Source organism: Rattus norvegicus, chromosome 14, assembly GCF_021556685.1.
Source record: "Rattus norvegicus strain SHRSP/BbbUtx chromosome 14, alternate assembly SHRSP_T2T, whole genome shotgun sequence".
Classification (NCBI taxonomy): Eukaryota; Metazoa; Chordata; class Mammalia; order Rodentia; family Muridae; genus Rattus; species Rattus norvegicus.
In genome coordinates, this window is record NC_141547.1 from 109144812 (window position 1) to 109161148 (window position 16337).

The window sequence follows — 16337 nt, forward strand, 5'->3', positions numbered from 1 at the left end:
CCTACAGGTGATACAGAAAGAAATCTGCTCACAGCTGACAGCAGTCTATGCCCCGGAGACCCCTGAGACATCCCATCAGTTCCAGGTTGCAGCTACACTGAGTCCAGACACTCGAGCCTCGCTGGAAAGGACCGTACCTGGTGCTGCTGACCACCCTGACAGCTGTCAATTCTCAGCCCTCACCAGCCGTGTACTAGCTGTTGGGGCTGAGAGCTGGGACCTAGAGGGAAATTCAGTCATGTTTGTCCTGGGTTCTATCAAGATAGGTGTGGGATAGGCTTGATTTCCATTACAAATGATGTAACATTGCATATGTTAGTACTCTTAACACTTCTTGGGACTGTGCCTCAGGGATCACAGTCTGTATAAGCTTAGAAGTTCTAAAAGCTAGTCATGACCTTGGTGGATAGGCTTGGATGGTGTCCAGGTTAGAATCCTCATGTTAAGACAACAATACCAAGCTGTTATGCTAGATGAAGCTGAGTTCTCCATGAAGTTCTAGGATTAGAACTATTAAAAAAAAAGAAGTGGGGAATGTAGAACTAGAGTTTCATAAAGGTTAGTCATTGTCAGAGCCCGAATGTGCAGAACTAGAGTTTCATAAAGGTTGCTCATTGTCAGAGTCCAGATGTGCAGGGCGGGACGTGCCTGAGGGAGAGCCAGAGATAGGACTTGCCAAACCAGCTATCAGCCCCAAGGACACTGACCATCCTTCCTTCCCCAAGGACACCCTCCCCTTCCTTCACCCCCCTGTGTGAGATGAGCCACCCTACCTGCCTGCCAAGCTGCTAGAGAGCACGTACTCCTTGCTGATGTCATTTCGCGCCGAAAGTAACTGTGCACCATTTGAATTGACCAATCATGTGCAACCTCGTGAATGCCCCTAACCTCCCCTATATAAACCCCCGAGTCTGGAGGCTCGGGGTCGATTCCTCTGTCTCCTGTGTGAGATACGTGTCGACCCGGGATCCCGCTAAGACCTGGGATCTCGTTAATAAAGCTACCTCTTGCTGTTACATCAAGAATGGCTCCTCGTGATTCCTGGGGGCACCCCACCCTGCGATCGGAGCGAGAGACGCGGCTCCCCGTTTTGGGGTACGCTCTTTCAGTATGTGTGTGTGTGTATACGTTGTGCTTCTCGTACTGTGTATTGTGCCATGGTCTAAGGTTTAAGTTGGGTGCGCTCGGGTGGAAGGGCTTTCCACCCCGAATTTGAGTGCACCCCGTTTTCGAGTATATTTGGGCAGATGGGTTTCCTGCCCCGTATTTGAGTGTACTTGAGCGGAAGGGTTTCCCGCTCTGGACAGGCGCCTGTGAGTAGAAGGGTTTCCTACTCCGAATAGTCTTTTTCTTTCTTTTTTCCCTTTTTAGAAAGCGCACCGGGGGACGCCCCAATCGCGCAGGTTCTGGGACGCGTGAGAGACGTTCCATGAGCTGAATTTTGTCGGGAGGACCCGGCAACGGACAGTCAAAAAGATCTGACTGTGACTTGACTTCCGAGGTTGCGTTCAGCTGCCTATTTGAGTATAGGCACGGACAAGTGTGCTTAGATGTGTTAGTGTCTGTTGTCTGTATTCTATTCCTGTGTTTGGTATCCCAGAAGCAGCTAAGGTTAAGCTGAAGTTTGGGCCAGGTACTGAAGGTACCAGGCATCTGTGGAAATTGGTTATAGGATGCTTTGTTTTAGTCTTGCTTGTCTGGTTTGTTTTCTGTGGTATTGTCTAGTGTCTTTTTTGGCTTTTGTTTCGTGTTTGACTTTGGACTGATGACTGTGTTTGAAATCATGTTTTGCTTTGTTCGTCGAAGAGTTTTACTTGGTCCCCTTAATGCTTAGTGAGTAAGAAACTTAATCTTATGGACCCCGCTCTAGTGGCGGTGTGTTGGTTGATAGCCAAAGTTAATTTTTAAAATAGTGTTTTATCTGTGTTTGTGCTCGCAGCACACAGTAGAGGGGAGCGAAATTAGCTGCGGAGCTGCTGCAGCGAGCATGGGGACTTCTCAAGTTTCACCCAATTTTTCTGACTCTTCAGGAGCTGTTTAAAAGGAAAAGGCTTAAGGTAAAAAGAAACACTATAGAGAGATTTCTTAGTGAATTACTACACCTTGGTTCGCCATCTCTGGGAATCTCAGGGTGGACAGCTGAGATAAGCTGGAAAAGGATTTAAATTTTGCTTGGGAGCAAAGAATCTTAAAGGTGGAGTTTCAGCCGGTATGACACTTAGTGCGTAGCTGCCTAAAAGATCAGAAATGCTGTTAACAGGCTATAAAAAAGGGACAGGCTGTGTTAGAAATGCTACAGGAAGAATGATCTAAAAAGGCTGAGAGCTAGGTGGGGCTATAAGGAAAACAAGAACAGGAAAGGAATTTCTGACATTTGCTCACAGTAGGAGAGCGCTCATTTAGAGAAGTTCTTTAAGGAAGCCTGCCTTATCTGCTGTCTTTATTCCAAGGGAGGAGTCAGTCTCCAGCACTAAATTACTTGGCGGTGGCCAAGGTCAGGATTAATGTTTTCTTTTCCATGGGCCTTTAAACCCAGTGAGACAGTTTGGTAAAGGGCTACTACTGAGGTCCTGATAGCCCCAGGTGACTTGGTTACGATTCTTCTGTCAGCCACCTGGCATCTAGCAACCAGGTTCTAACCATCTCTCCATCCTTTTGTTATTAGTTGTTACTAGAAGCCTAGTGTCATTTGGAGGCTGGTTCTCTTGAGAGGCAAAGCAACGGAGCTGACGCTGAAGAGAGATAAATGCTGTTTGCCCTCTTCAGTGGACCTCTCTCCTCTAGATTCCCTTCTTGTTTTCACCATCCCACGTGAGATGCTTGTTAGTAACTGTTACAGATCTTCTTTACCACCGAGGAAAGACAGAATCCTGCTAGAGGCCAGAAAGAATGTTCCAGACCTGGATGGAAGGCTCCTGACTGTTGACTTCAATACGCCTGAAGGTAGGGAGTGCTCCAGGTCTGCCCCCAGGCTCCAAGGGTGGGTCTCCTAGGGGCTGGAAAATGCCCCACCAATCTGGCTAAAGATAAGGAAAGGGTATGAAGAGAAAGTTACAGAAATTTGAAGGGTTAAGCTACGTTGCTGAGAGTTAGTATAAGTTACAGAGAAAGTAAGGTTAAACAAAGAGAAAGAGAAAAGAAGGTAAAAAGAGCAGAAAGCTAGGGAAGAAAAGAGACAAAAAGAAGAGGAAGCTAGAGAGCTAAAGAGAGATAAAAGACAAGAGAGGAACATATACTGGCCACAGTAGTTAGGGAACCTAGGAAGACAGTACCTGGCAACAGAAGAGAATCCCTGGCTAAAGATCAGCGTGCCTAATACAAAGAAAAAGGACACTGGGTCAGGGACTGCCCAAGAAAGAACAAGAGGGGCCACTGGAGAGCTTCTTGGTCCTAGAGTGCTGGCTATAGAAGGGAAGTGTGGATATAGGGACCCAATGCTCTGTGCTCCTATGCCCCAGTGGGCCAGTATCCAAAGACCTTGAGCGCAAGGGGCTACTGGCAACGAACAATACTTATGGACTGCCCGAAGAACAGTGGACCTTGGCGTGGGCCGGGTAACCCCCTAGTTCATAGTCATCCCTGACTGCCCCTATCCCTTGCTCATGAGAAAATTGCTGTCCAAAATGGCTTGCGTGGGCTGAAATGGCTGGGTGAGGCCATGTGTATGCATATCTGCAGACTGTGTATGTGGAGCTTAAGACCTATCTCAGTGCACCAGTACCTGATGCTGGGAGATGAATGGCTTAGTGCTGTTCTGCCTGGAACATATCATTCCTGCCAGCCGGGCACTAACAATTATCACCCAATCCAGGACTTAAACTGTGATAGAGTGGCTGATGTTTTGCCTTTGAATAGAGTGTCCCAAAAGATGGGACCACTGGTCAGCTGCCATGGACTAGATTCTCCACCGGTTGGGGACAATCTGGTCACCTTGCTGCCCAATCCGGACCTGGAGCCACCACAGCACGAGTGTCAAGCACTGGCAGAAGCCCATGGATGGAGGAAAGACCTCTGCAACTGGCTGATTGACCCCTGCTGAAAGCCGAGGACCTTGTCCACAGACGGGAACAGTTCTCTTCATGAAGGTCAGAGATAAGTGGGTGCTGCCATGGTGGACAACACAATGTCATCTGGGATGGCTGAACCTCTACCCCCCCAGCACATCAGCACTTCAAATGCCTTTGCCATCTCTTGGATGCCCTGGTGAAGCCAACAACTGTGAGTACTATTCATTGCTCAAGATATCAGGAGGGAAGAGATTCAGTGGCATGGGGCAATAACGTAGCAGATCAAGCGGCTCGAAAAATGGCTATGCAGGAGCCTATCCTGGTTGCAGGCCTGCAAGAGACAGCCACTGAGAACTAGGATCGGACTAAGGGATGGCCTCACTTAGAAAAGGCCCAAATTGCTTAAAAGATAAAAGACAATGGCACACTTGAGGGGAAAGCTATACTCCCCAGAGAAAAAAAGAAAAGACTCACTTTGCCAAATACAGAAATGGACTCATTTAGGAGATAAAAAGTTTATCCAAGTAGTTAAGTGTATGTAATAGACTTTAAGATTTTAGCCAGAGAGGCAGTAGAAAGTATAAGGTATGTCAATAAGTGAATGCTTAGCAAGCAAACAGGGCAAAGAGACCTAGAGAGTTTGGTGGAAAGTCGAAGTGAACTTCACTGAGATAAAACCAGAAAAATAGAATCACAAGTATCTCCTAGTGCTTGTAGATACTTTTTCAGGAATAGATAGAAGCTTTCCTCACCAAACGAGAGACGGCCTCTGCAATCATCAAGAAGATACTGGAAGAAATCTTCCTCCGATTTGGAATGCCCAAGGTAATCTGGTCAGACAATGGCCCTACTTTGGTTGCCAAGGTAAGCCAGGGTGTGGCCAAGTATTTAGAGGTCGATTGGAAATTACATTGTATTTACAGACCTCAAAGTTCAGGACAGGTAGAGTAAATAAATAGAACTCTAAAAGAGACCCTGACCAAATTGACCATGGAGACTGGCGCAGACTGGGTGACACTCCTTCCCTCTTGCTCTCTTCAGATCAAGAAATACCCCTTCCAGATTCAGCCTTACCCCCTTTGAGATCTTATATGGGGCCTCAGCCCCCCACCCCCGAATGTATTAGATGATGTTACTGAACCAACATGTCATAGTGCCATAGTAATAATGATTTGTGTGCCAGGCTAAAAGACCTACAGGTGATACAGAAAGAAATCTGCTCACAGCTGACAGCAGTCTATGCCCCGGAGACCCCTGAGACATCCCATCAGTTCCAGGTTGCAGCTACACTGAGTCCAGACACTCGAGCCTCGCTGGAAAGGACCGTACCTGGTACTGCTGACCACCCTGAGAGCTGTCAATTCTCAGCCCTCACCAGCCTCGTACTAGCTGTTGGGGCTGAGAGCTGGGACCTAGAGGGAAATTCAGTCATGTTTGTCCTGGGTTCTATCAAGATAGGTGTGGGATAGGCTTGATTTCCATTACAAATGATGTAACATTGCATATGTTAGTACTCTTAACACTTCTTGGGACTGTGCCTCAGGGATCACAGTCTGTATAAGCTTAGAAGTTCTAAAAGCTAGTCATGACCTTGGTGGATAGGCTTGGATAGTGTCCAGGTTAGAATCCTCATGTTAAGACTACAATACCAAGCTGTTATGCTAGATGAAGCTGAGTTCTCCATGAAGTTCTAGGATTAGAACTATTAACAAAAAAAAGAAGTGGGGAATGTAGAACTAGAGTTTCATAAAGGTTAGTCATTGTCAGAGCCCGAATGTGCAGAACTAGAGTTTCATAAAGGTTGCTCATTGTCAGAGTCCAGATGTGCAGGGCGGGACGTGCCTGAGGGAGAGCCAGAGATAGGACTTGCCAAACCAGCTATCAGCCCCAAGGACACTGACCATCCGTAGCCACCCCCTCCCCTTCCTTCACCCCCCTGAGTGAGATGAGTCACCCTACCTGCCTGCCGAGCTGCTGGAGAGCACGTACTCCTTGCTGATGTAGTTTCGCGCCAAAAGTAACTGTGCACCATTTGAATTGACCAATCATGTGTAACCGAGCGAATGCCCCTTACCTCCCCTATAAACCCCCCCCCCCCGAGTTTAGAAGCTCGGGGTCGATTCCTCTGTCTCCTGTGTGAGATACGTGTCGACCCGGGATCCTGCTAAGACCTGGGATCTCGTTAATAAAGCTACCTCTTGCTGTTACATCAAGAATGGCTCCTCGTGATTCCTGGGGGCACCCCACCCTGCGATCGGAGCGAGAGACGCGGCTCCCCGTTTTGGGGTACGCTCTTTCACATAAATTCTGGGGATAAATGCAGCTCAAGGTACACCACTGGCCTCGCATGTGCAGGCCTCTGTCTTATCTGCAGCAAAAGCAAAAAAGACAAAATTTAGGGCCGAGGTTAAATTAGAAAACATTTGAAAATGGTTCTGATTATAATTAGCTGCGATGTGCTTCCATTACAAACTGGAAACAAACTGAAGCACGTCCTAAGTCCACGTGGTTTCGTTCCTGGGGTCCAGCTTAGCTGACTGTGTGTCACTTGGTGGCATGTGCTTCCGGGTTAGCAGAAGGCTCAGCGCTCGAAGGGTCCTCGCTAGCTGAAAGCCTGAGAGCTGCTGCACCGGCTTTACTTTGACCACAGCACTGGTTTCTTCTATGGTTCTGTAAGTATCTCAGATCTTCCGAATACCGCACTGTTGGGCTTTCAGCTGCCTGATAACAAAAAGTACGTCCTAGTAGAAGAGAGGAGGAACAGTTGGCCGAGTTTTAAAATTGGGCTCCAGGGTTGGCTTCCACCCCTGAAACTCTTCCCAGGGTCTTGTCTGTCAATGGTGGTGTCTGTTGGACTTTGTAAAGTTTTGTTGACTGCAAATGGAGCAGCATTTGCATTTCAAGCATTTCTGTTTTTCAGTGTTTCAGTCCCTTGTTCAAGTTTTCCTTCCTATTTTGAACTTTTGCCTACAATTTTCTAACAAGAAACAGAGGAATAGAAAATTAGTGAACATAGTCATTTGTTTACCCATTTCTTACACCTGATCCCGGCAGCCCCAGTTTTCTTGGGCCCTACCTTGGGGTGTTTCCCTTCCCCCTCTTAGCCTGCAATAGCAAGAAGTTGTTTGCACCCTTGGCAGCTGCTCTCGGCCCTGATTTGGGCCTGAGACTGTCCATGGCACCCTTCTCCCTCAAGCTTGTTGTTGTTAAGAAGTTGTTTACGCTCCTGATTTGGGCCGGGGACTTTCCACAACACAGATTTCTCCCATTCTCCTGTTTTCCTGTGTATGGTGAATGTGAGGGCACATACATATTATGGCACATGTGTGAAGATCAGGGTAACTTTGTGGAATTGGTTCTGTTTACCTTTGCATGAGCTCTGGGACTTGCACTCAGGTCTTTAGGTTTATGTGGTAAAAGCTTTTTTATCCCCTCTGAGCCATGTTGCCAGGCCTCACATAGCTTTCTGGAAGTGTATTTTTAGGGATAAACATGGAACTATCTGCACAGCCTAAGCCTTGACCAGGGACCCATCTGCTGCTTCTGCATTGTCAGCCTTAGCCCCTAAGCCAGCCTTCTCCAAAGACCTAGACACTCAGATTGTTTTCTCAATGATTGAGCCACATGTCTCCCAACAAGGAACTAACAGGACAGTCAAATTATGTGTTCCCTGAATTACGTTTCTGAGTCTGAAGCATTAGAAAAGTATTTTGCTTTCCAAAACATATTCTGTACTTTACAAGCATTAGTTACTGTTGCTTGTAAAACAGCAGAGCCAGCCTGATACATAAGTACGTGAGGTCAAACACAAGTCAAATTGCTTTTTTACTTTCAAATCCCCAATCGTTATTTAGCTGTCATGTTCTTACCCTTTCTGTAGACGTTGGCACTGTTTACAATGAATTCCAACCATTAATTTATAAGAGCTACCCCTACTTGAAAGCAGCCCCCTTCCCTCCCATCCTTTTTCTTCCCTCTCTTGTCTCCTTTTCTTTTCTGCTCTTTCTGTTTTATTTTTGAGACAAGGTCTCCATGTGTAGCTCAGGTTGGCCTCAAACTCTCCACTCTTCTGCCTTAATGTCCAAGCTCTAGACATGTAGGCACGTCATACCACATGCGTGTATGGCAACCTTTTCATTCAGATTCTCTTTTCTGCAGTAGTGGTGGCTTTTCCTTTATATAAAAGCTAAACCTAACTTTCTTTCCCTCTCCAATTATTTTTAAATTTTTAATTTAATTAATTACTTAATTTTTATGATTTCCTTCTATTCCCAGGACCTCTCCTAAGAAAGACAGAACAAATCGTGGCGCTCCTGGGCTCAGAACGAATTACAGAGAGAAATCCCGAGAGTTTGCTGTGGCGTTCAAGGCCCTTGGAGCCATCTGGAAGGGGCTTTTCTGCTTCCTGTTGATGTTTTCCACCCACACGGGGCTGCCTCCCCTGTCTGCCCAGTGCCCACAAGGAGCCCTCAGGCCCTGACATTCCTCAGGGCTCATTGCTTCTTTCTCCATCAGGACTCTCTCTCCTCTCAGGACTCTCTCGTCCTCTCTCATCTTCTGTTGCACCCAGTAATTGCCCGTGCACTGCCCTCTCCTTTCCAACTCTGGTTCAGTCCTGCTGTGGGTTGGCCTGATGCTGTTCACATTCTGATGTTAATTCTGCTTCCTCCCAGGGCTGTGCCAGGCGAGCACAGTAGTACTAGGTCACAGGCGAGCCTTCTCCCCATTTTAACTGGACAATAAAGGCCGGAGTCTGTGATTGGGCAGTGGAGGGGAAAGGCGGGGTGGGAGGTCTTAGAGAGTGGGGCAGGTAGAGAGGAGATGAGGAGGAAGGGAAGGAGAGAGGACGCAGGAGGAAGAAGCAGGATGGACCAGAACCCTGTGGCCAGGAGAAACCGCAAGTAGGAAGGGGGTCCTGTAGCTGGGGAATAAGTTAGTGTCCTGTTGTATCTGCCCAATCTCGGCATAGAGTTATGATTCTAACAGCTGGGTTGTGTGGTTTTTAAGGGGTTGGAAATTCCAGCAACACTGTCCATCTTAAATTCTAGATGTTCTTTCTTCTACCTTCCTCAAAGGTTGCTATTTCTTAGTAAAGGTCGGTGCCCCCTGCTTCCACTCCCCTTGTTGCTTTGTAAGTCATAGATGTTTAAAACATTTTTGCTAGATCTGGAAAGTCACCAAGTGTTAGACTTGAGAGAACCAGGCCCCAACTCAGGCCACAGAGCCTTGTAAGAATGAGAAGTTGAACTTACCAAAATAGACTGCTGGAATGAGTCAGCCTGGTCTTATTTTTTCCCTAAACCGAATGGTTCACATACGTATTATTGAACTAACCTATTAGTGTAGAACCTTACAAATATTAGAAAATCCAGTGTTTTCCAAATAAAACGTGCCCATCTATTCAAATAGAAATCATCTTGTCAGTTTAATATAAGAGGGGGTATATATATATATAGATAGATAGATAGATAGATAGATAGATAGATAGATAGATGATAGAGAGAGAGAGAGAGAGAGCTTTCATTTAAATACATTGAGAATGGACTCAAGTTAGTAATGGATCATAGCAGTAGAAATTTTGTTTATACCCATTACTTGATATGCAAAACCTCATTTATGATACACACTGCTTACTAGAGGAACAATGGATAGAGGTGAAGAGACTATGATGACAACAGATTGAGGTTGTGTAATTCCCAGAATTAACCCCTTATGCCTCACCTGCCCAGGGACCAGATAACTTCCTGGGAAGCTGGAAGCTGTCGTTCTTAGAAAACAACAAAGTCCCATGGGAAAATAAGTGTCCTATAGGTTTGTCCTTATAAACCCCTGCAATGCATGGCTTGAGGCCATTATCAGCTGGAAATTTCAGGAAATGGTCCTGAGCAAAGTCTATCCCTTGGTCAATATTTAATATTTAAAGATTTCTTTAAATTTGGCTCAAAATGATTTTTCTGGCCAATCTCAGGATTAACAGTTGGTGTAGAATAGTTCTCCTACCATCATTACAGTTGTTAACCTGATTACCAAGGACACCTAGGGCCATAGGTAAGGAGTTCTGTTATCAGGTGAAATGATCCTATGGGAGAATAACCCCAATTAAATGACTGTAAATGATGATGCTCGCCAAAATCCCTAGGAGTCCTGAGAAAGGGCGAGGCCCAGCAGGAGCTCCCTGATATCCCCGATTTTATTATGAACCAGGAGTTGGTCTTCTCGCTGTGCTTGGCTATAGATGGGTTTTGTGCAGGGCTATGCACCAAGAGGACAGCATCCAAGCTTGGCAAGGGTGGCTTTAGAGAAGCTGTTTTCCGTCTCGGACTTTTTAATGCACCTAAGTGAATAAAGCCCTCCCTACAGATCTGCCGATACCACCCATTCCAGGCTCCAGTGGCCAAGCTTAGTCCAGCTTTTTTTTTTTTTTCCTTTTTTCGGAGCTGGGGACCGAACCAAGGGCCTTGCACTTGCCGGGCAAGTGCTCTACCTCTGAGCTAAATCCCCAACCCCTTAGTCCAGCTTTTGATAAGGGATCATCAAGTTTAGTGAGAACCAATCATCGTTTACCTGAGTCTCAAGCACACCTGGGGTTTTGACAATGGGAGAGTGGCCATCTAGACAGTGAACATAGCTACATCAGGATCATGGCATTTAGGCTGCCCTAAGAGCTGTGTTACAAAAGAACACATAAGGCAAATGGCCCTGAAGGAAACCCCCTGGTGCATTGTTTACTTTGAATAAAAATAACAAAGCCCTTTCTTGCTTGTGAATTACTGTGTCAGGCACTTAACCATCCTCTCTGTGCACACAGCAGACTGCAGCTTTGTTAATTATTTTTAATAGATTCCCACCAACTTCTTGGAATCCTTTTCTGTTTCAAAAAACAAAAACTAAAAAATAGATGGTAGCTGACAGGAATCGTGGTCATATTCTCAATGATTGTGCTAGAAGCATTTTATAGTAAGTGGATTTTGAATGTGGAAGACTGTGTGAACTCTGTGGCTAAGTTGGGGTGAGATGACTTAATGGAGGGTGCTATGCACTCACATTTGAATCAACTCAAGGTCTGTCTCATAAAAATGTCCAAACCATGCCTGGGTTGCTAGTGTTTGAGTTGGACCTTCCCATTTTTCTTCTTGTGTTAGACTTGAATGATAAGAAACCTCATGCAGTTTGGAAAGGCAGGCTTGTCAGAGGCCATCGTCCTGGATGTTGTGGCTCAGATGTGTTCACAAGTCGCTCCACATTGCTGGCTGCATGCACACAGAAGCCATAAAGCTTTCCTAGGGGCTCTCATTTTGTGCACGCAGCAGAAATCTGGTACCCCCTACTGTTAGCCCACTTGGCCTTTCAGGCAGCCGTCCTGACCATATATATATATATGTATATGTATATGTATATGTATATGTATATGTATATGTATATGTATATATATATATTCTCACATACAACTCATGCACACTTACACCTGTATACACCTTATTGATTCTGTGAGACTGGTGTCCAGTCAGTTCTAAGATCTGTCTGTCTCCCTCATACTCCACGATACTGAGGTTACAGACACATTGGCACCACGCCTAATTTGCAGGTGGGTTCTGGGCATTTGAACTCAGGTCCTCATGCTTGCACAAAAGTCATTTCACCACTGAGCCATCTCTTCTGTCCCTCTAATTTGTTGACCTGAGACAAAAGCCTGGCAGCTTAAAACAAAGATTTTTTTTCTTTTTTTTTTTTTCGGAGCTGGGGACCGAACCCAGGGCCTTGCGCTTGCTAGGCAAGCGCTCTACCACTGAGCTAAATCCCCAACCCCAAAACAAAGATTTTTTTTATAATGCATTTTTCCACCAGCAGGCTGTCAAGATTTTTCCAACGTTTTGATTCTTTAATTGGTAGAGAAAATAAAGCTGACCAAGTCTCCTAAATGGTAATATAATAATAATAATAATAATAATAATAATAATAATAATAATAATAATATAAGGGTGCTGCTTACTGCCTTGTTCACTGTGATTTGCTTAGCCTGCTTTTCTATAGCACAAGGGACCCCCCAGCCCATCCATGGCCCCATCCACAATGCCCTCCCACATCAATGGCTGATGAAGAAAATGCCTTACAGGCTTGCCTGCGGCCCAGTCTTACGGAACATTTTTAAATTGTGGTTCTCTCCTCTGAGATGACTGCAGTTTGTGTCAAATTGACATAAAACTAACCAGAACATGAATGTTGACTGAAAAAATTCTGAAGAATAAACTGATAATGGAAATCTGATTTCCTTTTCTTTTTTTTAAGATTTTTTTTTCTGAGTACACTGTCACTGTGTTCACACACACCAGAAGAGGGCATCAGATCCCATTACAGATGGTTGTGAGCCACCATGTGGTTGCTGGGAATTGAACTCAGGACCTCTGGAGGAGCAGTCAGTGCTCCTAACCACTGAGCCATCTCCCCAGCCCGAAAATCTGATTTCTTAACTTCCAATCTTAAGTACTAAATTTTTCATTTCTAATTCAGTATTCTTGGACCTTAGCCTAGGAGTCTTTCAAGAAGGGATTTATAATATCTTTCAGCAGTTTAGTGTTACACTGAGCCACATAAAATTAATGTTTTTGAGAGTTAAAGGCAGCTTAATATGCATAATGTATGGTTTCTCCTATCACCAAAGTACAGGTGGCTTGGTCTACATTGAACAGTTGTCGTACATGCAAGTCTCTGTGTAAGACTTAAGATGGTGTTGTAATATCATAAAGACAGAATCAAGCATAAGGAGTTCATGGTGATGAGAGTGAAGGACAAGCTGCTCGGGTCTCCTGTCTGAGAGTGGAGCTGCTTCCTCACAGATCCGAGTACAGAGGTGAGGCCAGTGTCAGTCTGTCCCTTCTTTGGCCTCCCCAAATAGAGAGAGAGATTGGTCCATTAACTTATCAAAAGCGTGTTTTCAGTTTATATTCTTGTAGAATATAGGTTATATAAAAATTTAAAAATAATATATACATACATGCATACATACATACATACCTACATACATGCATATATACATACATGAATGACAGGAAAAGCCACACTTAAAAAGACGTTAGGAACTAACCTGGTGCGGCTTGTTACAACTCCATAGGTGCTGAAAGCACACAGTAAGCTCCTTGGTTTAGATGAAGATGTTTTAAAATAACACAAGTCACAATAGGATGATAAAGGAACAGAACAAAGATTTAAAAAAAAAAAACAGCACTTTTTTCTCCTCTCTCAGTGCCCCTTCCTCTCTCCTACTCACCCCCTTTCCCCATGGCAACTTCCCTGGCCTTGGTGCTTGGGGCCAGTGACCTTGCCCACCAGAAAGCATCTTCCCAATAAACCCGTCTTTAATATAAAAAAAGAAATATTTGAAGAAGCAATTGCTGATAAATTTTAAAAATTGATTGATACCAGCAACATAACTTAAAAATTCATAAAATATTAAAAAGATAAATAGATCTGGAAATTAAAAATATAAAGCCTTATAAATCATAAATCCAACCAGCTACATCTATACCCAAAACAACAAGCCTGTCAAAAACCTATACGCATAGTTGTACCATACTTGAATTTCTGAGAAGAAATTATTTTGAAGGCAACCAGAGAAATAATAGCAACATTAATGCAGAAAGTGAAGATAAAAATTATAGTCATTGTCCACCAGAACGTGTAGTAACTTGAAGGTATCTTTAACATGACCTACGGGAAGAAACTACTAACCCATAATTGTACACACAAAGTAAAGTAAAGAGAGTACAGCCTTGTGCAGGGAAACAAATGTTGAGTTCACATCATCTGTGTACTCAGTTCTATCAGTGGATCAATTTCATGATAAAACGTTTTTCAGGCAGGAAAGACTATGACACCAGAGAGAAACCGGGATCTATACTGTGCAGAAAACATAAGAATCAAATAAATGAAAGTTTAAATAATTTCTATTTTAACATTCTCTAAAAGAAAATTTGCAGTGGTAAAAATAGTATCAATAGTCTATGTGTTTACAGAACACACAGAAGTAAAATATGTGCTAATGCTAATAACAGCACCACAAAGTTAGGGAGGAAAGTTGAGAATTTATTATGCTAAGGTCTTCATAGTGCATGTAATTTGAATGTAGACTCTGATTCATTAAAAGCGTACACTGTAAACACCGGGGTAACTACAGGTATTAAACATAATTGTGAGGCTCTTTCATATGAACACAATCTGCCCTCCAGGTCAAGGAAGACCTGGGATTTTAGAACCATGAGGTCCTTTACTGCAGGGACAGCACTGGGGTCTCCTGGGAAGTCAGAGTAGAGCTGACCCGGGATGTACGTCTGGCCTTGTTGGAGGACGTGCATCACTGTACAGCTGGGCTGTGACGTTTTACGCTTAAGCTCCGCCCAGGGCGGAAAGACGTCACTTCCTGGATGCCTTCTCCTGCACCGTGCCTGCCTGCAGCTGCCATGCTTCCTGCTAAGATGATGATGGACTGAACATTCAGCTCCGATGAAATGTTCACCTTTTCACAGCAATGAAACCCTAACTAAGGCAGTGGTTCTTGGTGGCTTGAAGTCTAATGTAGGGAAATTCATTAAATGCTAACAAAATGCTTTTCAAAGAGAATAACAAGGAATGAGTAATAATTCAACCGTAATGATGAAGTGAATAATAAAAATGTCCAATTTATAACAGAAATGCCACAGATTTTAATATTAAACACATAAAAATACATTAATCATGAATTGTTTAAATACACCAATTAAAAGACAGCAAGTATTCAGCTGGTTAAAAAGCAACATTAAACTTTGTACTGTCTACAAGGATGTTTATGGTGCATACCTTAACCAATAGAATTCTGACGTCGCTATACTAATGTTGAACCAAGTAGAACTCAGAAGATAAAATTATGAAGAATGATGTTGCTTGGGAGGAAAAGGATAATTACTAAGAATATATAGCAATCCAAAAAGTATGTGCATGGAATGTGAGAGTTTATAAGGAGGTGGAATAAAGCCTCAAAAAGAGTCCAGGTGGTGGTGGCTCACGCCTTTAATCCCAGCACTTGGGAGGCAGAGGCAAGAGGATCTCTGTGAATTCCAGCCAAGCCTGGTGTACAGAGAGTTCCAGGACAGCCAGGACTACACAGAGAAACTCTGTCTCAACAAACAACAAACAAAGCTTAAAACAAAAAGCAGAAGAAAATGTGCAAACCCACAAATGTAAATTCAGGACTCCATTTTTGAGCTGTGCAGGGTGGTTTTCATGGCTGTAATCCCAGCATTCAGGAGTCAGAGGCAAGAGGATTAGATGTTTGACCCCAAGCTACCCTCATTCCCAACTGTACAGCCCCAGGCTTATGTGCAGCTGAGCCTTCGGGTTCCAGCCAAGACTAGAAAATGGACACTTTGGGGTCTAAACCTAGATTGTCAGATGCTGCCAGGTGTCTGCTGAGACATTTATCCAATTGGGTTTGTCTCAGACCTTTGCATGGACAGCTACGCCCAGGCTGGCAGGAGGAATGGTTTAAACAGCACAGGGCTGGTTGTCATCTTGACTATGGGATAAAGAAGGAGGGGTCATAGCTTCACTGACTTAAGGGCAGTCACGTGGCTGGCATCCGTCTCTGTTATGGCTCCGGGAAAAAAACAAAAGCAACACTTGGTGGCCCTGACAGTCAAACCTTGTAACGTAATAGTAACCCACTTGGTATTAATTTCGAAGACGTTACATTGTTTTCTCTTGTTAGAACTTAGTTTTTGTCTTCCAAAAATTATGGTTATGCGCTGTCTTTACTCTTTAAAAGGTGTTTATTTTCACCCACAGGGACAGTTTAGAGCAGATAACTAAAAACAGACAAAGGTTGTTTAACTCAGATGCGCTTGGTAGGTAGCAGCCCTCAAACCTGTCAGAGAACCTGCTGAACATGGCATTTAAGATGCTTAAACTCACCATGACAGAGACCCCCAAACCCTAGCAGTGACCCCTTCAAGGCCTCCAAGATGTGGAAACAATGACAAAGGACTCCACGTGGACTGGGGTGCACTGACCACTGGGCGTTACTGCCCCAATGCGGTCCCCGAGCCAGGACCCTGCCCAAACCGTGGACAAAAGGGGCACAGGGCAGACCTTGTGCTGCTCAAGACAGAGTCAGGTCGGTCTCCCGAGTTTCTCCCCCAGGAAGGTCAGGGTTGCCAGGCCTGGCGGCCAAGGCCGACCCTGAGGTGGGACCTTGGTCCCCAGTGAAGCCATCGACACCACATGATCCCAGTCGGGTGAGCATCCGGATAACCGCTCAGTCTCTGCCATTATTGATCCGTAGGCCTGTGAGTTATCCTCCCG